We start from the raw sequence: 16,395 nt of genomic DNA, 5'->3' as shown, positions 1-16,395 counted from the left end.
GGGTCAGGAGTTCCATAGATGGGGATGGGGGTGGAGGGGGGGCAGCAGAAGAACCAAAGGAATAAACAAGGAGATACAAGGCTTCTCCTTTAAGGGACAAGGAGTTTTGCGGTAGTGGAAAATATTCAATTTAAAATTTAAATGAAGGCACTTACTTGGAAATACCATACAGTCCTAATCTGTTTGTAAGGTGACTGACATATAAAGTGCTTTTTTGTTTTAAGGTAAAAAAAAAAAAATGTATTCGGGGTAGAGTTTCGGGTATAAATGTCAGGTGCAACGTAACGTGTACTCACTCCAAGAGTCAAGCAAATAACCTTGGCATTTAGGACACTGCCTTTTAGAACATGAAATTGTTTTTTGTTGTGTGTCTTTTTTTTTTTTTTTAAAGGAGGAGTACATTAAGGGGTCACCTATTAGCTGTGTTTTTGCTGTCTGAAACTCAGCCCTTCTGTCTATTAAAATCAAACTACTGTGTAAACATTCCAGTGTTGTTCTTGGTCTCTACAATGGCCACAGGGATCAGGTTTCACCTGCCTGCACATCTTCAAGCAATTAGAGCAATTAGCGTGAAGCCATTTCACATTGAAGGATTCAAGGTCTGTGGTGACATTCAAGTCCAGGAGAAGTCTGAAAGGGAGAGAGAGGAAGTGGCCCAGAGCATGGCTACTCTTCCATGGCCCTAAGCAGACAATTTCTCTCTTAAAAATGGTAGCTCTTTAATGATATTATTATGAGGTTTTTAAATGACAGATCAAAAGTTGTTTATATATAAAAAAAAAACCAACAGTCATTTAATTATACTAATGAAGGTCTTTATACATGGCAGATTTTTAAAAAAGACTTTTAATGGCTGTGAGAAACGGAGTGTTCCTCCTCCGTGTCTCACCATGGGAGTGACAGCATTCTTTGCAGAGGAAGAATGTATTTTATAATATATAAAGGAATTTGCATTCCGCTTTACATGGTAAACCTCCCTGTTTTGGGTAAATGGAACCATTACAGCAACCTAGAATATTTAGTTGGCAGACTTTGGGAGTAAGTATTGAAAGCAACTTTTTATTTATTTTTTTTTTAGCTTGGAGAAGAGTAGTGGCAACTTTCATATATTGAACTAGTACAGTTTAAAGACAGATGATCAGCTTAGCACATCAGACAGCTATGTAAGCGTGACCGAAGATGCCTTTTACAAAATCGGCTCAGAATCCGGAAGGGTTTGTGTTGTGTTTGTTTGTTGTGTTTGTTTTTCACATGTGTAACTTAGTTACCCAGGAATCTTGTTTGCATGAGGCAAACCCTAAACTGATTACAGCTTTTAAAATTGGTTAGTAGATTTTTAAATCCACATTGCACTGTTGGGTTATTATGCAGAAACAGGGGGAGGGGCTGATTTTCAAAATCCAAGGGTGCTGCAGAAATGATCTGGCTCTGTGCTCCCAGGAGGTGTTTGCAGTCAGGTGTAACTGCAGGCTAAATTATAATGTGGGATTCTCTTGCCCTTTAACCTGATGCTGCCTGTTCACGTTCAGTGTTTATTAACAAACAGCTCTAAGCACAAAATTGTTGGGAGAATTACTTTTTCATTAGACACACTGACTTTAATTAGAATAAGTGGCTTATTTTTAAAAGAAATAATTGTGTGCCTCTAAGAAAGTTCTTGCAATAATTCCTTTACGAAATTGCCTTAGATGACTTCAAAGTGAGTAGGTACTGAGCAGTTTTCTGTCCATCGCCCTGAACTCATCTATCTGTGTGACTGAGGCTGGAGCATTTGTGTTCAATTAGTAATTAGCCATTTTTAGGGAACTGGACTGCTCAGAAGTCTCTAGCCCCGTCTCGAACCACTTAGAGCTCTTCTGTTGAGGACTGGTTTTCCTGCTACCCACTTGCATGGAGCCCAGGCTATGTGCCTTTTGAAACTCCGTGACAGAGCAGATGCAGGGGCTACTACTAAAATGTAGCATGCTGGACACTGAGACAGGTGAAGTTCTGTCTTTTTCCCTTGCCCCTTAGAAGTGGATTGCTAGGAAGTCATCTGCAGCGTTTATAACTAGACTGGCTGAGTTAGACAGGAACATTTGAATTGGATATTCCACCCCTTCTAAAAGTGGAGAGGCAGGCATCTAAAAGCTGCAGGGCTCAGAAGGGAGGTTAGGCAGTAAACCAGATCTTTCCCTTTTTTTTTTCCTCCTAGCCTCGTCCTCTGTTTCTCTGATCTGCCTTTTGAACTGTTTTTGTGGCTGATCAGTTCCACCTAATATGTCTCTTGATTTCTGCTATTGTAATACTCAGGCGACATGCTGTTCTCTTGGTTTTTATAAGCTTTAGATGCTTCTGCCTGTCATATTCTGGCGGTTTATCTTCAGCGTCTGGATTTGCTTTCAGACTTGAATGTCTATCAAGCTGCCGTTGCTTTGAATGTGAGATCAAAAGAAGATGAATTCCAGTAAAAAATTTCCTTCTATGAAGAAAAGATTGGGGCCTATGTAAACATCCTACTGACAGTTCCCAATGAGTTATTTTAGCCGAGTATTAGCACCTGGATGACAGACAGTCCAGCATTCCATGCTCCATAACAAATCAGTTGCTTCCATGGCAGAAGAACATTGCCACAGCAGCAGTGCATTTTCAGAAAGAATCCTTTTTCTTCCTCCTCCGCCTCCCCCTTTATCTTTTCTTTTCTCTTTTTTTTTTTTTTTGAATTTGGCTGTTCAACTCTTCATCCTATTTTTCAAGCTGACTTCTCCGCCTTCAGCAGTTCACTTTTCCTTACAGTATATGTCAAGTTCACTCAGGTGACGGAAGACAGGACTTGGATAATTAGTTTGGGGTGGCTTCAGGAGTGTTCAGGTAGGCAAGCTAGGCATCTCAAGCTAAACAGGTAGTTTGGTTGATTGCAGAGAAAAGGAAAAGCAGCAAAAGCAAGCTCAGGGGCATATCCCTGGAATGCAGGCGATGTGTTCTTTAAAAATACATGTGACAAAATCCTCTAAAGTCTGCAGAATCGGAATTTTCTTTTCTTTCTTCCTTTTTTTTTTTTTTTTTTTTTTAAAAAAAAAGCATCCTGCCTATGTTAATGTCACCACAAAAATATCTCAAGAGCAGGCTGCCCAAAACCCTGTCGGTATGTATTTGTCTGCGTGAATGAGCTGTGTTTGGCTAGGGCTTGGTCTAGCCCCGGCACACTTCTGATGCTGTGTCCTTGCTTGCAGACCTGGGATGATTTAGATACAGTGTAGCCTGAACAGATTTCTTCTTTAAGTGCTAAATGCAACTTTGAAAATTACCTCCAAGCTCCAACTGATCTTTCAACTTTGAAAGTGAAGAATTACTTGAGGAATTCTTGTGGTTTCTTTGTCATTTAGTGAGAGCCCAGGCAGCTACCGTGGAGGCAAGCGTCCCTTAAGTTGCCTACAAAGGGCAATGTTCCAGTGTGTTTTCTCCTCGAGTGTGCTTCAGTTGCACAGGACTTCCTGTTTATTCAAACATCTTTTTTACCATTCGGCAACCCCGCTTCACAGAAACAGCCAGAACCCATCTACAGCAAGAAGACGGAAATCCAAGGGCAGACAGTGCGAGCTTTCTCGATCAAACTCTTCATTTTCTCTGTAAGTGTCCAGAGGAAAAAAAAAAAAAAGAACATTTTCGCTGGGTTAAACTTTTAAAACTAAGGATCTCCTCCTGCACAGATATTCTCTGAAGGGCAAAATAAGATGATCCAACTTACTTACTGCTCTTTCTGCCCCCCACCGACCTTCCATCAAAGACGTTTTTCTTTTCAGAGCTCTGAGAGGACCGGTTCGTTCTAACTCCTTGTTACTTCACGCTTGCTTTCAAACGTGTCTCCGGATGGTCTCAGCTAAGTCAGCAGCCGTGTGTCGTCAGGACCGGTTTAGGAGCTTGAACGGAGATTAGAACCTCGCTCTGCTTATTTGTGAGATTGTTTTGTGTCGCCTTCTTTTCCTTCCTGTTATCACCAGGAGTGAGAGGGTGCAGGCTTGGTGGCTTGGTAATTCTGCATCTGCAGGATTGTCCTCCACGTATGCATCACGACCCCATCATCGTTCGTGAATCGGTCTTGATAATATTTGTACCAATTTCATGCCAATAAAAGTCAGACTGCTGAAACAAGCACGGTCATTATCTCATTCTTATTACTATTGTTTAAACGGAGTGGGCTGCAAAAAAAGAAAGAGAAAGCCCGCCTCCCTTTCCGAGATGGTTGTTAACTTTGATGTTGTAAGGGTCTTTTCAAAGTGCTCATTGTGGATAATTAGGATGGCAGGGAAAGCCCTGGAACCTGGGCTGCTTGCTTCTTTCTATGCCAGAGAGTGACGTGGTTGCTCCTTGGGTCCCTTCTGTTGAAATGACTTTTTCAACACATGGTTTGACTTTTTTTTTTCCAAGGGTTCCACCTTTTCCTGTCTGCTGTGGAGGTCCCTCTGGCCCCCCTGCCCTCTCCCCACACCCCTCCCCCAACCCTGACCCAGCCAGCTTCAGTGTAATTGGTAAGCCAGGTGCTAATTTTTTTTTTTTCTTCACTATGTACTGGTCAGGGAATAGACAGGAAGTAGAAAATTAGCTCTTTTGATCTGAAGGGAATTGTTATTACTCTAAACCTTGTTTGTTAGTCCCCAGAATAAATATACTTCCATTTTAGCGTCTAACTCAGCCATCTATTAGAATAGAGAAAGAAACAGGCTCTGTCATTGTCCCCCACCTGTCATGGAAGAAGCACTTCAATACATAAAATAGGTAAGTGTATATATATGTGTGTATCGCTCTTGCTAGGCTGGCTTTTTTCAGATGCAGAAGTTGTTCTACTTTGCAAGAAAAGAAAATTATGTTTGCGATGGCCTTAAGGACACTTTGTATAACAGTAGGAGTAATTGCAGGGAGCATGGAAAGAGTGACTGGAGGTATTTACTCAGATGTCAGTGTAGGTGTGGAGGCCAAAAACTCAGTGTGGGAACAGTGGGCCGCTTTTCTTGGTATCGCAGTCTATTTGATGACCATCAAATTTCCCAGCTCGCTGGTTTTGTTTTTTCTGGATGGCATGTTTGATTATTTATCAGAAGGGGAAGGGAGTAGCTGAAGCAAATAAACATGTGACCAAGTTCTGTTTTGTTTTCCACTCAGAAAGCCATGCCCTTTAACAGACATACAGAAAAGAGTAAATGCATTGTTTTATGATAAAAGGAAATTACATGTGTCATTTTCTTTTTAAAGGCAACCAAGTTAACCCTTAAGACTCAGGAGCTTCTTGGCCTTCTGAGAATTCGCCAGGCTTTTGCTGAGAATTCATCTCTTGCGGTGGATGGTTTTATGGCACAGGATTTCCAAGGTTTAGTTGGTCAGTAGTTTGGCTTTTCTAGATGCGTTCCTTAGTTATGCCTGCCTCAGTAGCTCTACTTTTATGTTGTATGTGAGAGAGTGCGTGTGTGTGTTTTAAACAGTGATGCCATTGGATAAATCTGTAGCTCTTACAGTTGTGTTAAAAGCTATATTCTGACTTTACATCGAAACATAAAGAGCTCAGTTAAAGGGAAATATACCAGAGTTTCTGTGACCAGTGAGCAGCATAATTTATTCGTGTCCAACTGTTGCTCCTCTCTTTAGAACGTGTCAGGCAGGTGGTGTCCTGCAAAGAGACAACTTGTAGGTCTCCGAGACACCCTCAAAAACATCTTCACGTCTTTATTCTTATGTCATGTATATAATGACCTGCAGGGCTGTTGGTTATCTCAGGTCAAGTCCTCCAGAGACCTAGGGAAAGGCTCAAATCTACATGAAATGTAGCTTTTTAAACAAGCAAACTAAAATTTAACTTTTTCGCTTTCATTCTCTAGTGGGGTTTGCATCAGTGCATGGAGATGCTTTATGCATAGCCAAGCACTGACCTGTGTGTACATGCTCTCATGGGCACATTTTTTAATAACTAAAGCATGATTTTGGTCAGGGGCTGCCTCATGTATACACACCCTGAACAAATGATGGGCATGATCCTAGCACAGTGCCTGGCCCAGTCACATCAAGCCCTATAAATCACAGCTGAAAATCTGTTTCATTGCCTATACTGTCTTGGAATGTGGATAGGAAATATGCACACAGAGGGATTCCCTCTCCATTGACTATATAAGGGAACAATGCAGCCGACACTCAAACACAGCGCAGCCTTCATCAGGATTGCCCTGCATGTGTGTCCCTGGGAGGTGGCTTCGTCCCGGGGAGGACAACCATAGTAGCAGTAGCCTTTCTGCCGCCTCTTTTTGTCATCTTGGGTGACTCTCCAAAAGGCACTTGGGTTGGATCGTCACAGTTTGTACCTATACACAGCCCTCTGTGCAAATCAAAGTGCCTGACTAATGCTAACTTGTTAATACTTGGAACATGCTTGGGACGTAGGTAGGCTGTGATGATGATCCCACTTTTGAGGTGGGAAAGTGTCCTGTTGTTAAAATAGTTTATAATTTCCGGGTGTGTCTGTATCTCATGGTCAGGCACAAGCTGGAAGGGACAGGATCTAGATGCCATGAGAAGCGTTTTTCCTGTGACATACTCAGCCCTGACCACAGGCAGTCTCATGAGAAAGTATCTTACCACGAAGAAACTGGACTGGAAAATGCATCTGGTGCGTGGAGTTGATGGAGATGCAAGGGAGGAGCCGGTGAAGAGATCACGCTTACTTTTCATCTCTTCAGTGTCAAAGTTAGGAGATTTTTTTTTTTTTTTTTAAGATACAGCCTGGGCTAAAATTTTGATTTTTGTTTTGTTTCACTTTAACTCAATATGATGTTGGCAATTTAACTTGCACAAAAATCAAATTAGTTGGTTCTTTGCAGAGACCCTGCTCAGGGGCAGCGCAAAGTGAGAAGCTACTCGCGGTTGTGGGCTTTGGGGCAAAAGAATCGAAACATTCTGTTAACCCTCAGTGTTACCATGTGATTCTTGAATTCTTGTGTGTCTCGCCCTCCTTCCTATGGTTACTACTTACAGAGTAAAAATTAGTCACATGCCATTTACAGTTTTAAGTCTTATGTTGAAAACCTTTTCCGGAAGTCTCTAGAATAGGGTGCGGGCAGCATTTAGGTTATTTGGTTCCCAGCACTGTTTGTTGGTTGGAAGCTGAACGTAAAAATTAGGTTTGAAAAGTCTCCGTTCAAAATGGGTTTTTAATTTCAAAAAGGGATTTTCAAAAGCATGTAATTAATGATTCCAGTTTTGCTTCAGAAAAGTAGTTTATGTAAGCATGCCCCCAAATGTTGTCAGGGTGTCATGAGTAGGTGAGGATATTACACTTGACTTTTTATTTTTCTAATTCATTTATGTGTTTTTCATATCTTATAAAATGAGTAATCATTTTTTAAGTACTTTTTTTTTTTTTTTTTTTTTTTGCGGTACGCGGGCCTCTCACTGTTGTGGCCTCTCCCGTTGCGGAGCACAGGCTCTGGACGCGCAGGCTCAGCGGCCATGGCTCATGGGCCCAGCTGCTCCGCGGCATGTGGGATCTCCCCGGACCGGGGCACGAATCCGTGTCCCCTGCATCGGCAGGCGGACTCTCAACCACTGCGCCACCAGGGAAGCCCCAAGTGCTTTTTTTAAATTGAAGTATGGTTGATTTACAATGTTGTGTTTGTTTCAGGTGTACAGCACAATCCTTTTTCAAATTCATCTCCATTGTAGGTTATTTCGAGATATTGAGTACAGTTCCCTGTGCTATACAGTAGGTCCTTGTTTTCTGTCTATTTTATATATAGTAGTGTGTATCTGTTAATCCCAAACTCCGGATTTATCCCTCCCACCACTTCCTCTTTGGTAACCATAAGTTTGTTTTCTATGTCTGTGAGTCTGTTTCTGTTTTGTAAATAAGTTAATTGGTATCATTTTTTAAAATTCCACATTTAAGTGATATCATATGATATTTGTCTTTATCTGACTTATTTCAGAAGCACTTATTCATTGTGAGGCCCTAGGCTATGCACATTGTATGTATGTATTATGACATAGGGACTGTTATTTTCTACCATTCTTACTGATGAAGCAGTGGACGCAAGGAGAGGTTAAGTAACTTGTCCAAGGTCACACAGCTCGCAAGCGGTGGAGCTGGGGTTCAAATCCAGGCGGAGTGACTGGTGGGCACTTCACCACCGTGTATGCTGCTTCTGTAGAAATACATGAATGTTTTATGAAGGAAGCCTCTCTTTGGAAATGTTGTGCTTCTCCTGAGGTCAGTAATTCCCCCAAATTCCCAGGGAATCCCTATTTCTTCATGCCTGGAGACTCAAGTTCCCCCTTATGCTAAACTGCAGTGACCGGAAGCTCCAAAGATGGTTGTCACCCGATGAGCACAACTCTGACGAACACAGTTTTGTTTTAACCTCCCTTTTAAGAAAATGTGTCTAATTCCTGGACCAGAGTGATCAAATTTTCAAAGAGTTCACTGCCAAGTACCTTTGAGTGTGGCTTGGATTAACTGAATATATTCTTCTAGACATTTCTAAATTCTTCTCTAAAGATCTGTCCTGTCTAGCCGGTAGTTCTAGTTCCATGGGAATGCCGGAATTCCAAATCCATGGATTTGCGGGTTAGTGGCCATTTTGCGTTGTGTCATTCTTGAAGTACAAGGGCAGGGATTCTAAGCCAGACTGTGTGACCTTTGGCATATTCGGTAAACTTTCTGTTTATGTAAAACAATTTAGAACCAAGCCAGATACGCGGTTGGCATTCAGTAAGTGTTGGCCGTCATTTCTTCTTCGTGACCTGGCAGCTGTATCATCAGTACCTTCATCTCCCCCAGGCTTGTCCTTTGGCTTCCAGCCAGCCATTCCCTCTGTATTATTCTACGAGTCAAGGCAAGGCATGGGTTAGGGTTTGGTGAGGGTCAGAAGGAGCCGTATTTGCTCAAGTGCCTTTGCCAGCGGAAGGATACAGGCCTCTCCGTTGCAAGTCATCTGTGTGACCGTGGGTAAATCACATCAGCCCTCTTGTCCTCAGTTCGCTTTTCATACGATGAATATTGTCTGCCTTAGGTTCCTCTGGGCTCAATAGAGGATGCTGTGGTTTTCTCACTGTCTCTCTAAAGAGGATAGCCAGTGGTTTGAGATCACTGGGGAAGAGGAATCTTTGTTTCCCACAAAATACATCTTCTTATGTATGGGGCAGTGTACTTAGTACTAGTTTCCATTAAATAAGTAGTTGTCATGTACAGGTACTGTGCTAAGGATTATGCATATCTCACATAATCTTTAGAATTTAACCTTTCTGTTCCTGTGTTTCCATATATGTTAGCTGGGTATAATGATGCCTCAAACGATTGTGAAAATTAGATGAGATTGTGTGTCTATACTGTTTAGTACTTGTCAGGCAATAAACACTCACAAAATTGCAACTTTTATTATTATCTTCCTCATCCCCAGTGGCCAGGAACCAGAACAGTTTTAAGAATACATTTAATTGAAAATGCAAATCAAAGCCACAGTGAGATGTCACTTCACACCTATTAAAACGGCTCTTATCAAAATGACAAGAAATAACAAGTGTTGGGGCGGATATGGAGAACAGGGAACCCTTGTGCACTGCTGGAGGGAATGTAAATTGGTGCAGCCACTACGGAAAACAGTATGGTAGTTCCTCAGGAAACTAAAAATAGGACTGTCATACGATCCAGCAATTCCACTTCGGGGTATATATCCAAAGGAAATGAAATCACTCTCTGGAAAAGGTATCTACACCCCCATGTTCATTGCAGCATTAGGTACAGTAGCCAAGGTATGGAAAAAACCCAAGGTGTCCATCGATGGATGAATGAGTGTAAAGAAAATGTGATGTACACACACACACACACACACAGGAATATTATTAACCCATAAAAAGAGGGAAATCCTGCCATTTTTAGCAACACGGGTGGACCTTAAGAACATTCTGCTAAGTAAAATAAGTCAGACAGAGAAAGACAAACACCATATAATCTCACTTGTATGTGGAATCTAACATGATCAAACTCATAAAAACAAAGAACAGATTGGTGGTGTCCAGAGGTGGGGAATCGGGGAAGTGGGTGAAGTTTGTCAAAAGCTACAAAGATAAGTAAGTTTTGGGGATGTCATGTACAGCATGGTGACTTAACTAATAACATTGTATTGTGTATTTGAAAGTTGCTAAGAGAGTAGATCTTAAAAGTTCTCATCACAAGAAAACAATTGAAACTGCGTGAGGTGATGGATGTTAGCTACACTTGTTGTGGTAATCATTTATATATACATGTAATCATATATATGTAATCGTTTATATATATATAATCATCATGCTGCACACTTAGAACTATTAGAGTGTTACATGTTAATTACATCTCAATAAAAGTGAGGGGGGAAAAGCATTCAGAGCAAAAAAATTTCATACAGTTATTTAACACCCACCCCCCACCACTCAAACAAGAAGCAAGCAACTATAGTAGAATGTGAGAATCTACAGTGGATTGAAAAAACAGGGGCCAGAAATCCTGCTGGACCTGAAAGCCTTATCTGGTGGGTGGAAAGAGACAGGTCGAACTTAGACGAAGGTGGAGCGGAGACACAGGTGTCCCGGTGTGTGAACTGTGGCTGGACTTCAGTTAAACTGTGAGAAGGAGTCTGCGCTCTCTCAGCTCAGCCTCTCCATTGTTTGCTTTATGAAACTCTCTTCTTGCAAAGGTCCACCCTTGGCTCAGTTGAATCACGGAACAGGGGACTTGTCCCTACTGGGACTTGAAGAAAGGATCAAAATCAGGGGATGATGGTGACAGCATCCGTATCTCCAGAGAAGATGGATGAACCTGGATAGATAATTATGAGGGAGATTCAGAGATAGCTGGGCTTGTTCATTTCTTCCTGTCTGCCTGCTCGGGGATTGCCACCACAGCAATAGAAACACAGGATGTTGCAGGGATTCACAAGCAGCCCTGGTCCCTTGGGCCCCAAGGCAAGGACTCTGCTGCTTGAAGGAACTGGATTGAGTTTTTAGGAAGAGGTAGAATTTATTGACTTTTAAAGATATCATTTATTTTTTAACTTTATTGAGATAGGTTTTCATAAAGAAATGGTATCTATATTAAGGTGTACAACTTGATGTTTTCATGTATATATACATTGTGAAAAGATCACCACAGTCAAACTCAATAACTTATCCATCACCTCTACATAGTGACCGTTTTGTGTGTATGGTGAGAAGATTGAAGCTGTACCCTCTTAGAAAATTCTAGCGTACAATGCAGTATTATTAAGTGTAGTCACCATGCTGTACATTAGATCCCCAGAGCTTATTCATCTCACACAGCAGAAGGTTTGTGCCCTTTGGCCAATATCTCCCCATTTCCCCTCCCCCCAGCCCCTGGCAACCACCATTCCACTCTCTGCTTCTTTGAATTCAACTTTTTGAGATTCCATGTGTGTAAGTCAGGTCATGCAGTATTTGTCTGGGAAGGGTAGTGTTTAAATGGAGAAGATACTTGGATGCCATGTAAATGTGGGCAGAGAACATGAAGAAGGGAATTACAGATGTGACTGTGACTCCAAGAGTCCCGGGAATAGGAAGATCTGGTTGAAAAAAACAAAGCAAGTCTTTAGTGTGGGGGAAGAGGACAGGTGAGTTAGGAAGTGTGGTACCGGGATGGGGGCCCTTGCCTTCATCCTGAAGGCATCGGGACGCACGTTCATTCATGCATTTTTGGCTCTGTAGGACTGCATGTCCCTTTGCCAGAACTACCCTTGGCCATATTTGGTCTAATCACTGACCTTGGTAGAATGTGAGTATCACGTTTTCAGGAGACAACGTTTGTTTTTGTATTTCTGTCCTACCCACTCACTAGACTTGTGACCTTGGGCAAGTCACCAAACCTCACCATCTTAGTTTTTCCACTTTAAACTGATAATCATAAACCCTTCCCCTGCTTCCCTTAGAAATGTTTGGGAACGAAGAATAAAATAAAAAGTATAAAGCAACTAACTGGCATAGTGCCTGGCACAGAGTAAGCAATTCAATACGTTGTTTTTATGTTAGTATTCTAAATGCGGGGAGTTATGACCCTCCACTTGCCCCTGTGTTTCTCGATGTGCCTCATTTCTTAAGCTCTTATACAGGTATATTTTTCGCTGTTGGCAATAACTGCCTTGCGAAGTGTAAATTATTGGAAAATATTTGGATTTTTTTTCTATCTAGACTAACTTTGGCCAAGAGTCAGTAGTTCCAAACTTTAGATTATTAGTCATGTTTGGGTCTTTCCCCTCTTGTCTTTTCTATTTCTTTCTTTTGTCTTTTATCTCAGCTGGACTTGGTTCTCACTCTTGCTTCTTTGCCCAAAATTCAGCTAAGGAAAGGAAGGTAATTTGTGAAATGAAGCCTTCTAACGGTTTATTTCCTGTTAGGGCATCTCGAGCCCTGTTAGGGCTTATATTACAAGAAGAAAAGTGGATACAGCATCACTTGCTTGAGCAGAAACTTAAGTACAGTGTTACGAGTAGAATCGTAGCAAATTCTTCTTTATTTTGAGCATGATTCCAGCCAGATTCTTTGGCAGCTTTCAAAGCCTCACTGCAAGGTATGAAAAGATAAGAATCTGGATTATTCATAGTGAGAGTTACCGGGCTGCACCCTCAGAAAAGGCAATTGCAGAAAACGGCAGGTTAATACAGTGAGTTAACAGATCCCTTGGATTCATGTAGTCTCGCATTTGACCCCCCCTGTTTTCTACTTTGGGAACTTGGAGAAGGACTGGGCTAGTTCATTTATTCACTTTTGGATACAGTCTGGTCCTTCCTGAACAAGGGGAAACGGGCTTGATGCCGCATCCTGCTTAACATTTTAGATACTGTCTAATAAAGTTGAGTTCTGTTTTACTTCACTGAAGTGCTGATCTTGCCTCCAGTCACGGTACCCCAGGCTGTGGTCTTGTCAACTCTCATGAGCTAGACAGGCTCAGGCCTGGGCAGTGCTTGAATGGAATCCTTCCAAACACAACTCAGGTACCGGAGACTCGGTGGTGGTGATTCAGCGTCTGGCACTGGCTCCCGCCAGGAGCAGCCAACCGAGGCCTCAACAAGGTGCTTGGGGGGCCCTATGTTAATAGGTGTTTGGAGTAGGAGCCTGATGGTGGGGCTTTTCTTTCCTCCTCTTAGAAGAGACTTCAAACAGACTTTCTGCCTGTTTGTAGCCATTACACTTATTTCGGCTGATTTTGCAAGAGGATCACAGATACCCTTTTCCTTTTGGCTTGTGAAAGTTCCTAACTTTGACCTTCTTTGGCAGGAGGCATCTTCTGGGCGCCTTACAAATGAAAAAGGTCATTCACAACTGCAAGTGAATATAGGGTGTGCGGACCCTTTTTCTGCTTCCCAGCTTTCCTTTGGGGGTGGGGCTTATAGCACAATGCCTCCTTCTGTCTACAGACTATTGGTATTATTTCTGTGTCCAAGTCTCCTGTAGTAGGTGCATGAGATGGTGTTTGAACCCTGCAGCACTAATGCTGGTGAATCATGGCATGGTGCAAGAACACGGTTGCGTAACTCTGTTCTCCTTCATCCCAGCTCTTCTAAAAAAAAAAAAAAAAATTAAATGTTTAAAAAAGAAGGAAATGGCATTTGCCATCTTTTCTCCTAAGAAAATATGCTCTAATGGATTGCCTACACACACACACACACACACACACAGACACACACACACTCACACACACTCCCAACCTACCTGTACTCATGTCTTTGCATTATTTGTTAGACTTTAAAGCAAAGAATATATGACTATTAAATGTCATAGCAGTAAAAACTATCCTCTTTGTAGCGTAAGGAACATAAAATCTTGTCAGTAAAGATTTGGGAAACGTGGCATTGGAAGTACATCTGGAGGATGGAGGTTCAAGCTGGTGTGGGACAGTAAAGAAATTGCAGTGGTCCCGGTTGGGGAGGGAACGCTGGGTGGTGGCCTCATCTTTCTCCACCCGCACAGGTGGAGGTGACACTGCTCACGGCTCTGTCTTCTTCTTCAATTAGGACAGTGATGACGATACGGAACTTTGACTTTTCCATTTCCTGTCCCTTTTGCTTTTAACTTGAACACGTAGTTTTGGAGAGTCGTAGGAGTGAGATGGTCCCTGCTCCAGTTTTTCACCACGTCTGTCCAGCTGTTGTCTCATAAACTCACTTGCAGAGGCTGTGCAACATTTGGAGAAAGCCACGCCCTCTCTAAATATCAGCTGGAATGCCCTCAAAGTGTAGGACACTTTACAGAGCTGTCAGAACTCTTGAGGATGGGTGATGCTCCGTAGAACCTTTCTCTTCTGGGTCACTGATTCAGATCTACTGTCCCAAATGATCTAAGGCATTGCTGTCGGCCCCGCCTACTTTTGGGGGGTGGAGTCAAGTGAAGCAACTACCAATGAATGCTCAGAGTCTACACCCTTATTTGCAGTATCACAGATTAGACCAAACAGTGAGTGGTGCAAAGAGACAATTAAAGGCTCTCTGATGATTTTTTGTTGGTTGTTGTTGCCCTCTGTGTATTAAAGTTCTGATAAAGTATTTTTTTGTTTGTTGTTTACTTATGTCACCAGTAACATGACTTGAGGGTCTGCTATAGTGCTATCTTTCATTGGGTATCTAATACTTACACAATCGTTAGAATTGGAATCTTTCCTTGGGCATCTAATATTTTCATATTCATAATCACTGAAATCCCTCTGTGAGGTTAGTTCACTTTTCCATTCTCCTGTGATAACCAAGTGCTCTAGTTATAAATTATATACATATACACATATATATGTATGTGTGTGTATGTGTGTATGCATATATATATATATATATATATTTTTTTTTTTTGCATTCTTGTTGGAGAGCTCACTGCCTTGCAATGTTGTTGGTTCTGTGCAAATGCTTCTAGTTCCATCAGCCACCGTCATTTCTTTTCTTAACGTAACCCACACACCTGCTTTTCATCCTGCACTGGAATGCTTACCGTGGCCAAAGCAAGGGGGTGATGGAGTTTCCCTGCATACTTATTTCTGGGTCTTGCTCCAGAGCAATTGTCAGATTGGGTTCCATGAGGAGCACTCGTGTTTAGATGGTAGCTAGTTGCTGGAGTTGAACCAAGATAGCAAATTAGCGTAGGGGGAAAGGGTGCTCTGGAGGGACTTGAGGTGTCTGTAGAGGTTGAGAAATAGAGGAGAGAACATGTCTTCCTTCCAACTAAGCTTCCCATGCGGCTTTTTATTGCTGGCTTTTCCTTCCACCCTCATCTACGCAGTGACTGTTGATTAGCCTGTGAAATTATCTGAGAAACAGGTTTGATCTTGCGGGGTGCGGAGAGTCTAGGAAAAGAAACTAGAGGAAGGGTGGCTGACTCAGAGCTGCCTTTGAAGCTGGAAATGGGACAGCTTCTCGGGGCAGACAGGAAGTCACCAGCCCTTCTCCACTGGCCAATAGGGAACGTTGAAAACCTTGCACTAGAATGAGATTCACTCTGAACTGCTATAAATGACCTGTGGGAAGAAGAAACATGCGTTCAGCGTTCGCAAGTAGTTTGAAATGGTTTCATATAGAGGAGTACGTGGATGTATTTTGTGTTCCTGTCCCAGTTCCTTCTTAGAGAATCAAAAATGAGTTTGAGCCTTAAGAATAGCTAATTAGTAACATCCTTGCGTCTTAGCTCCACTAAAATTATTCTGGCCAAATGATTGAAAGCTCTGTTTATATAAAATTGTGTCCAGTGGAATCTTATGAGAATCTCAGAATACAGATAGCACCCTAGGACAAGCTGGCAAACTTTTCTTGTAAAGGGTTAGATAGGAAATATTTTAGGCATTTCAGTCTCTGTCATAAGTACTTAACTCTGCTTTGTGGCCTAAAAGCAGCCGGGTGGTAATGGAAACAAATGAAGGTGACTGTGTTCCAATAAAACTTTATTTGTGGATACTGAAACTTACATTTCATGTAATTTTCATATCACAAAATTTTTTTTGTTGTTCTCCCAAATGTTTAAATAAGTAACAACCATTCTTATCTCATGGGCTGGACAAAAACAGGTGATGGGCTGGATTTGGTCCCTGGGCTAAAGTTTGCTGACCCTTGACCTAAAATGCTGCAGTGCCTCATATTTTTTGAAGACCATGTATCAGTACTGATCTCAGGTACTGATCTCATCACCAAGTGTGTTATGTAAAAAAAATTGTTTTCTCCTACCAGGTTGCTTTATGTTTGTACGCATGTTTACTCAAACCATATTTTATGTAAACACATTGGTGTTTCTTAAAATATGGTAAACATGTTTTTTGAACATTGGCTACCTTGATCAACATGCTAAACATAGCATACCTCATAGGATGCCTCACCCCACAAATATAAGCACCTGCCATGAACTTGAGATGTAAATAGCTCG

The 16,395-nt window shown here is 41.9% G+C and overlaps 1 protein-coding gene across 5 annotated transcripts in view; it reads left to right on the top strand.

Annotated features, from left to right (window-relative positions):
* FOXP1 (forkhead box P1) overlaps positions 1–16,395 on the top strand; it is a 602,050-nt gene that overhangs the window by 431,836 nt on the left and 153,819 nt on the right. The gene's annotated exons all lie outside the window — the stretch shown is intronic.

Source organism: Mesoplodon densirostris, chromosome 10 (assembly GCF_025265405.1).
Source record: "Mesoplodon densirostris isolate mMesDen1 chromosome 10, mMesDen1 primary haplotype, whole genome shotgun sequence".
Taxonomy (NCBI): domain Eukaryota; kingdom Metazoa; phylum Chordata; class Mammalia; order Artiodactyla; family Ziphiidae; genus Mesoplodon; species Mesoplodon densirostris.
This window is presented reverse-complemented; position numbering and strand designations above follow the sequence as displayed.